This window comes from Muscardinus avellanarius, assembly GCF_963383645.1.
Source record: "Muscardinus avellanarius genome assembly, chromosome: 3".
NCBI classification, from domain to species: Eukaryota; Metazoa; Chordata; class Mammalia; order Rodentia; family Gliridae; genus Muscardinus; species Muscardinus avellanarius.
This window is the reverse complement of record NC_137788.1, coordinates 115,437,818-115,447,348: the sequence shown is the minus strand read 5'-3', so window position 1 is coordinate 115,447,348 and position 9,531 is coordinate 115,437,818.

Sequence of the window (9,531 nt, the reverse complement as noted above, 5' to 3'; positions counted from 1 at the left end):
TGTTGTGATGGTGGTGGTGGTGGTACTGGGGATTGAGCCTAGAGCATTCTACCACTGAGCTACACCCCCAAACCGCTTTCTATTTTCTTGGGTTATTTATTCATTCATTTATTTATTTATTTGTTATTTATTTATTTATTTATTTTTAGTACTGGGGAGTGAACTCGGGGGCATCTCCAGCCCTATTTTGGTTTCTTATTTTGAAATAAGGTCTTGCTAGGTTGATGAGAGTCTCACTACTTGCTGAAACTGTCTCCAAACCTACAATCCTCCTGTCTCAGCCTCCCAAGTACTGGGATTACACACTCAGCTTCAGTTTTTGTTTGTGTGTTTGTTTGTTTTTGTTTTTCAGTACTGGAGATTGAACCCAGGAGCATTCTACCCCTGAGCATCCCAGCCCTATTTTATTTTATTTTATTTTATTTATTTATTTATTTATTTCTTCCTTTCTTTCTTTCTTTTTTCAGTACTGGGGATAGAACCCAGGGACATTCTACCCCTAAGCTCTACCCTTAGCCCTATTTTGGGGGGTGGGTCTGGGGATGGAACCCAGGGGCATTTGACCTTCGAGCTACACCCCCTGTCCTATTTTTTATTCTTTATTTTGAAACAAGGTCTCACTGAGTTGCAAAAGGCCTCACTAAGTAGCTGAGGCTGTCCTCGAACCTAGATCCTCCTGTCTCAGCCTCCCAAATGCTGGGATTACAAGCGTGCACCACCATGCCCGGCCTGAGCCCTATTTTTTTTTTTTTTTTTTTTTGGTGGTACCGGGGTTTCTGGAAACCCTTCTACCTCTGGACTACACTCTCAGACCTATTTTTTTTATATATTTTTATTTGGAAACAGGGTCTCTTAAGCCAGTGAGGCTGGCTTCAAACCTGAGCGATCCTCCTGTCTCCACCTCCACCTCCCAAGCATGGGAATTAAGAGCGTTCGCCCCCACGCCCGGCTCCAACCCTATTTTTTATTCTGTGTGTGTGTGTGTGTGTGTGTGTGTGTGTGTGTGTGTGTGTGTGTGTGTGTGTGAAGTGCTGGGGATTAAACCCAGAGGCATTCCGCCTCCAAGCTACACTCCATTTCAGTTTTTTATTCTTTTTTTTTTTTTTTTTTTGCAGTACTGGGGATGAAACCCAGGTGCATTCTACCTCCGAGTTATACCCCCAGCCCTATATTTTATTTTTTATTTTGACACTGGTCTCATTGAGTTGCAAAAGGCCTCACTAAGTAGCAGAGGTTGGCTGAGAACCTGAGATCCTCCTGTTTTAGCCTCCCAAGTACTGGGATTACATGTGTGCACCACCACGCCCTGCCCCAGGAGCATTCTAAATCCATGATACACCCCCAGCCTGTGTGTGTGTGTGTGTGTGTGTGTGTGTGTGTGTGTGTGTGTGTGTTACTAGGAATTGAACTCAGGGGCATTCTACCTCCGAGCTGCACCCTCAGCCCTATTTTTTATTCCTTATTTTGAAACAGAGTCTCATTAGTGAGGCCTTCTGCAACTTAGTGAGATCCTGTTTCAAAATAAAAAATAAGCCGGGCGTGGTGGCGCACGCTTGTAATCCCAGTATTCCGGAGGTTGAGATCAGAGGATCGTGGTTCGCAGACAGCCTCAGCTACTTAGGCCCTCTGCAACTCAGTGAGACCCTGTTTCAAAATAAAGAATAATAAAATAGGGCTGGGGGTGTAGCTCAGAGGTCGAATGCCCCTGGGTTCCATCCCCAGACCCGTAAAAAAAAAAAAAAAAAAGAATAAAAAATAAAAGGGCTGGGGCTGTAGCTCAGAGGTCGAATGCCCCTGGGTTCCATCCCTAGTACCACGGGGTGGTGTGTGTGGTGTGTGTGTGTGTGTGTGTGTGTGTGTGTGTGTGTGTGTGTGGCTTTCAGTGCTATGCATCACAGCCTATACATACACTAAAGAATTTTTTTTATATCCTGATGTCACCAAGAAAAACATGCTTTGTAACTTAGACTAAAGCCAGTAAGTGCTCAATATTTCACTGTCAGATTAAATCTCCTTGGGAGGAGTAGGAGTAAGAGGAGGAGGAGGAGGTGGAGGAGGAGGAGGAGGAGGAGGAGGAGGAGGAGGAGGAGGAGGAGGAGGAGGGGCAGGAGGAGGAGGAGGGGAGAAGCCGCAGCCACACAGCCCTGTTCTGGGCCATTCCCCTGCAGTACCAGATGTCAGGGGTGGGGACGTGCCTCCCCAGCCCAGTCCTCCTTACAGAAAGTCAGTGCACAGGCAGTCGTTCCTGAGTTCTGCCTCCTGACACTCTGGCTGCCCGTTTCCGGTGGCCTCTGACCGCAGTGCCTGGGCAGCCAGTGCGCGGTCCGGGTGTCAGGCAGGATTGAGTCTGCAGCCAGGCTCCACCTCCTACCTGAAGAGATGGCCAAGAACGGCCAGTGTCCCTAGGTGGAAACTGGTGCTGAGAGAAATCATAAATCAGAGCGCTCAACCATTTCCCCAGAAACACCCAACTTGAGCGATGTGTTCCAATGGGCGCTGATAGCCAGGGAACTTCTTGCATCTCAGAAAGGGGCTAAGAGCAACTTCAAAAAAAAAAAAAAAAAAAAAAAAAAAAAAAAAAAAAAAAAGGTGACTCAGGAGGGAGCAAGCAGTGATTTAAAAAATTATAGGGTATTGCTCACGAGGAAGTGGTTTAGAGAAAGATGTTTGAGGAGATCGACTTGTGATACCAGGGAACGGTCATTGCAGGGGAGTTAAGACTCTGGATTCTGGGTTTGAATTCTGACTCCATCCTATTCTAATTCTGTTAATGACAGTCTTGCAGCTATGAGAGACAGATGCGACTCCAGCTTGGGAAAGCCGAAGGGCGTGGTGCTACAAGGCACAAGGTCCTGCCCAGATTCCCAAGATCACCGAACCACAGTTTCGAGGACCCAAGCGGAGAATTCAGCCATCAGCCAGGATGTAGGGCAACACTTATACTGAACACCGCTCTTTACGAGCTAGAATCATCTCACTGTAGCAGAGCAGAGTCTCGTACAGAATGGAAAATGTGGCCACCAAGCTGTGTCCCTCTAGGCTGCAAACCCAATATCCAGCTGTAGAGACATATATACACATATGTTTGTTTATTTTGGGTTTTTTTTTTTTTTTTGCGGTACTGGGGATGGAACCCAGGGGCATTCTACTTCTGAGCTACACCCCCAGCCCTATTTTTTATTCTTTATTTTGAAACAGGGTCTCACTGACTCGCAAAGGGCCTCACTAAGTAGCCGAGGCTGTCCTCGAACCTCGATCCTCCTGTCTCAGCCTCCCAAATGCTGGGATTACAAGCATGCACCACCACGCCCGGCTCTATGTTTGTTTATTTTGTACTGGGGTTTGAACCCAGAGCCACTCTCCCTCAGAGCCGCACCTCCAGCCCTATTTTATTTTAATTTTCAAACATGGTCTCACAAAGTTACTGAGGGTGCCCTAAAACCTGCCATCCTTCTCTATCAGCCTCCCAGGTACTGGGATTACAGGCAAGAGCCACCACACCTGGTTTATTATTTGTATATTAATCCAGGGAAGAGCCCTGATTGGCTTTGCTTGGTTCATGCATTCTGCCATGGGCCCACCCCTGTTGCCAAGGAGACAGGATGTTATGATTAGCCAACATAGATTAGATACTCCACCCAAGGTCAAAAATCAATCTCTTTTCTTTTCTTTTTTCTTTTTTCTTTTTCTTTTTTTTTTTTTTTTTTTTTTTTTTTTGTAGTACTATGGATGGAACCCAGGGGTATCCTACCTCTGAGCTATACCCCAAGTCCTATTTTATTCTTTTATTTACTTATTTATTTATTTATTTATTTATTTATTTATTTATTATTTTGCAGTACTGGGGATGGAACCCAGGGGCATTCTACCTCCCAGCTACTTTCCAAACCCTATATTTTTTTATTCTTTATTTTGAAACAGGGTCTCACTGAGTTGCAAAGGGCCTCACTAAGTAGCTGAGGCTGTCTGCGAACCTCCATCCTCCTGTCTCAGCCTCCGCAGTGCTGAGATTACAAGCGTGCACCACCACGCCTGGCTTTGAGACCTCTTTTTGTCATCGACTAGTATCAGATTTAAGAAAAAATAGTTAAAGGAGGGAAATCTGTTCATTTGCTGCGTCCCTTGCCCCAGTTCAGAAGTGACGGTATTTGTCCCATCGTAATAGGCAAAGTACCTAGGTCCAGCTTCAAAGACAGCAACTAGCTAGGTGACACCTAGCTTCATCTAGTCCAGTGCCTCCCGTATGCCACTGTATAAGAAATCATTCCTACAGCCAGGCGCGGTGACACACACCTATAATCTCAGTACTTGGGAGGCCAAGACAGGAGGGTCACAGGTTCAAGACCAGCCTTGGCAACTTTTGTTTTTTCAGTACTGGGGATGGAATCCAGGGGCATTCTACCTCCACACTACACCCCCAGCCCTATTTTTTAGTCTTTATTTTGAAACAAGGTCTCCCTAAGGTGCAGCGGGCCTGACGGAGTAGCTGAGGCTGGCCGCAAACCTGTAATCTTCCTGTCTCAGCTTCCCAAGCACTGGAATTACAAGCATGCACCACTACATCAGGCTTCGGCCTTGACAACTTAGCAAGACCTTATTTCTTTTTTTTTTTTTTTTGGTGGTACTGGGGTTCCTGGAAGCCCTTCTACCTCCGGGCTACACTCCCAGACCTATTTTTTTATATTTTCATTTTGGAAACAGGGTCTCCTAAGCCAGCCGAACCTGCGCCATCCTCCTGTCTCCGCCTCCCAAGCGCGGGGATTACAAGCGTGCGCCACCACGCCCGGCTGACTTTATTTCAAAACAAAAAGTTAATCCAGGCATGGTGACCCACATTTGTAATACTAGTACTTGGGAGGCTGAAACAGGAGGATCCAAGGTTCGTGGCCAGCCTCAGCTACTTAGCAAGGCCCTCAGCCACTTAGTGAGACTCTGTTTCAAAATAAAAAAATTTAAAAAATAGGACTGGGGGTTTAGCTCTGGAGATAAATGCCCCTGGGTTCAATTTCCAGTACTGGAAAAAAAAAATAGAAAGGGGTACAGGTATAGCTTAGAGATAGAATGCTCCAGGGTTCCATCCCCAGTACTGAAAAGAAGAAGGAGGAGGAGGAGGAGTATCCACATCTATGCCTGGCACTGTGACACATACCTATAATCCCAGAAACTCAGGAGGCTGAGGAAGGAGGATCATGAGTATTGAAGCCAGACTGGGCAATTTATGCAGACCCTGTCTCAAAATAAAAAATGAAAAGGGCAGCCGGGCGTGGTGGTGCACGCTTGTAATCCCCGCGCTCGGGAGGCTGAGACAGGAGGATTGCATGGGTTCGAAGCCAGCCTCAGCTACTTAGTGAGGCTTTCAGCAACTTAGTGAGACCCTGTTTCCAAATAAAATATTTTTTAAAAGGTTTGGGAGTATAGCCTGGAGGTAGAAAGCCTCTGGGTTCCACCCCCAGTACCACCAAAAAAAAAAGAAAAGGGCTGGGATGTAGCTTAGAGGCAGAGCTCCCTGAGTTCAGGCCCCAGTACTGCAAATACAAACAAACAAAGAAAGAAGCAGCCAGGCATGGTGGTGCACTTTTGTAATCCCAGTACTTGGGAGGCTGAGATGGGAAGACTGAGCAGGTTCGAAGCCAGCCTCAGCTATTTAGTGAGACTCTTAGCAGCTTAGTGAGACCTTATTTCCAAATAAAATATGAAATAGGTCTGGGAGTGTAGTCCAGAGGTAGAAAGCCCCTGGGTTCTATCCCAGTACCAAAACAAAACAAAAAACATCCAGTTCCAGATTCTCTCCACCAACCCGGCCCTGGCTTCAAAACAAAAAGTAAATCAAAACAAAAAGGAAACGGTTTGCATTTGGGACTTTCCAGGTAGGAAGACACTGAGCTGATTCTTGGAGTGTTCACATGTACAATGCAGTCATAAGGACGGGCTAGAATTAGTCTCATGGACCAAGTTCATGGATCCTGCCTTGAACTGATTAATGACCTTCTGAACCTGCCCGGCTTCTGGCCAGATAAGCATCTGCTCTTGAGAAGAAACAGGCAGACCAGCAGGCAGGCAGGAGGAAACCAACGTTTAGGGAGTGCTGACTGCAGACACTGCACTAAGGACCGTGCCCACATTGTCTAATTTAATCTCCCAGCCACCCTATAACCTGGCCAGTGTCTGTGATGATTAAATCAGGAGACCAACAGCTTGGGGTTTGGAGCAGAGCTGGTCTCTGAACTCACACGGGCCAGCTGCCCAGCCCTGCAGCAGCTTTGCCCAGAGTCTCTGTCAGGCCGCCTCCCTGTCTCCTCTGTCTCTTCTGGCCCCAGTGGAAAGGCTAACAGTGGTCCTTCAAACATCCTCCAAACATTTCTCTCTTTTCTCAGATATTTCCCTCCGCCTCCTCTCTTTCCCTCTCTCCATTTTTTTTTTTTTTCAATACTGGGGATGGAACCCAGGGGCATTCTACCTCCTAGCTACACCCTCAGCCCTATTTTTTATTCTTTATTTGAAAACAGCGTCTCACTAAGTAGCTGAAGCTGGCCGCGAACCGCGATCCTCCTGTCTCAGCCTCTGGAGTGCTGGGATTACAAGCGTGCACCACCACGCCCGGCATTCTCAGCCCTATTTTTTATTCTATATTTTAAAACAGGGTCTCACTGAGTTGTAAAGGGCCTCACTAAATAACTAAGGCTGTCTGCAAACCGTGATCCTCCTGTCTCAGCCTCCCAAATGCTGGGATTACAAGCGTGCACCACCACGCCCGGCCTTTCTCTCTCCATCTGTCTCACCACCTCGTCAATCCTTAGTGTAGACAACTCCTAAAACCCAAGGATTTGAAGCTGCACTCAGCCAGCTCCACCCTCCCAGTCTCAGGCTTTATGATGACCTCACTGTCCCTCCTCCCCATCGAAGGTCCCCTGGGGCAGAATCTGCCTTGCATGCTAGAACCCAGATCTGACTGAGCTCCAGGCCCAGATCCTCCCTGAGCACACAATTGGTTTTCCCAGGGGCCTCTCCTCCTTGGTCATTTATCTCTGTCCCTGTAGCTAGGGCCTCACCCCAGCCTCCTGACCAATGTCCGCCTGCAGCCCAGGCTCTTACTTCTTCAACCATGATGACCAGAGCTGCCCATCCGGTCATTCACCTGCTCCAGAGCCCTCAGGGAGCTGGGTGCAGTGGCGCACACCTGTGATCCCACTACTTGGGAGGCTGAGACAGGGGGCTCTCAGATTCAAGACCAGCCTCACTCAGTAAATTTTCAAGACCCTCAGCAACTTAAAGATCGTGTTTCAGCCAGGTGTGGTGGCACACACTTGTAATCTCACCATTTGGGAGGCTGAGACAGGAGGATCATGGTTCGCAGACAGCCTCAGCTGCTACTTAGTGAGGCCCTTTGCAACTTAGTGACACCCTGTTTCAAAATAAAGACTAGCCGGGCGTGGTGGCGCACGCTTGTAATCCCTGCGCTTGGGAGGCAGAGACAGGAGGATCACGCAGGTTCGAAGCCAGCCGCGCGCTGGCTTAGGAGACCCTGTTTCCAAATAAAAAAATGTAAAAAATAGGTCTGGGAGTGTAGCCCGGAGGTAGAAGGGCTTCCAGGAACCCCAGTACCACCAAAAAAATAAAAAATAAAAAAAATAAAGACTAAAAAGTTGGGCAGGGGGTGTAGCTCGGAGGTCAAATGCCTCTGGGTTCCATCCCCAGACCCGCAAAAAAAAAAAAAAAAAAAAAAAAAAATCCAAAAATCCTGTTTCAAAAGAAAAAGAGGGCTGGGTTGTAGCTCAGACATAGAATGCCCTGGGTTGGAACCCCAGTACCAAAAAACAAAGCCTTCAAGATCTTTCTAGTGTTCACCATATCATTTAAACTCTTCAGAGGGGCTCTGGAGGATACAACTGTCCTATTTATTTATTTATTTATTTATTTATGGGTCTGGGGATGGAACCCAGGGACATTCTACCTCCGAGCTACACCCCCTACCCTATTTTTTATTCTTTATTTTGAAACCGGGTCTCACTGAGTTGCAGAGGGCCTCACTAAGTAGCTGAGGCCGTCCACGAACCACGATCCTCCGGTCTCAGCCTCCGGAATGCTGGGATTACAAGTGTGCACCACCGCGCCTGGCCTCCCTTTATTTTATTTGTTTTGCTTTGAGATAGAGTGTCACTCTGTTGCCCTGTCTATTCTCAAACCCACGCACTCCAACTATCCTCCTGATCCTCCTGCCTCAGGCCCACCAAGTCGCTGGAAGAACCGGCACGCACCACCGGGCCTGGCTCCAATTCATTATTTATGCACCCAACCGATACTTATTCTCTGTTGCACTAGACCTCGCAAATAGATTGATGAATAAATAAAACAGACATCCTTTCTTTCCTGGTGAAGCATATAATCAAGCGTGGGGGGGGAACAGGAACAAAGTATATAATTAAACATAATAAGTCTGTGAATTATTATTTATTTATTTACTCTGGTGCTGGCAATTGAGCCCAGGGGCATCTACCTCTGAGATTCATCCCCAATCCGCTTGTTTTGGTTGGGTTGGGTCGGGTTTGTGGGAGTGGGGATCCACCTCTGAACTATACCCTAAACCTTATTTTATTATTTATTTATTTATTTATTTATTTTTTGTACTGGGCATTAAACCCATGGGCATCCCACCTCTGAGCTGCCCCCAGCCCAATTTTATTTTCATTTTGAAACAGCATCTTGCTAGGTTGATGAGAGTCTTGCTGTCATAGACCTCTAAAAGTTATTAAAATAAGACGCTAAAGTTTTTCTCTTCCTCTGTGTTGCAGGAGAATGTTCCCACGGCCAGATTTCAGAAACAAAGAAGACCCCAAAGGCCAGGGGCCGATAAGTGGGATTGAGAGTGTCTCTTTAATCAGCCTGGTGGTCCAGGTAGTTCATTCCAGCTTTCCAGCCTCTGGGTGATAGATTATCCCACCTTTGGCCAAGTAACTCAGAGAGGAAGAAGAGGGGGATTGTACCTAGCAGGTCTGTGTTGTAAACTCCTAAACCTAAACCTTTTTTTTTTTTTTTTTTTTTTTTTTTTTTTGGTACTGGGAATTGAATGTTGGGGTAGTCTACCTCCAAGTTACAACCCCAGTCTGATTTTTTATTCTTTCTTTCTTTTTCTCGGTATACTGGGGGTAGAACCCAGGGGCTTTCTACCTCCGAGCTACAACCCCAGCTTGATATTCTTTTTTTTTTTTTTTTTTTTTTTGCGGGTCTGGGGATGGAACCCAGGGGCATTCAACCTCCAAGCTACACCCCCTGCCCTATTTTTTATTCTTTATTTTTGAAACAGAGACTCACTAAGTTGCGGAGGGCCTCACTAAGTAGCTGAGGCTGTCTGCGAACCGTGATCCTCTGGTCTCAGCCTCCCAAATGCTGGGATGCCAAGCATGCGCCACCACGCCCGGCTTCCCAGCTTGATATTTTTATTCTTCATTTGGAAACAGGGTCTCACTAAGTTGCAGAGGGCCTCACTAAGTTGCTGAGGCTGGCCTCAAACCCAAGTCCTCCTGTCTCAGCCTC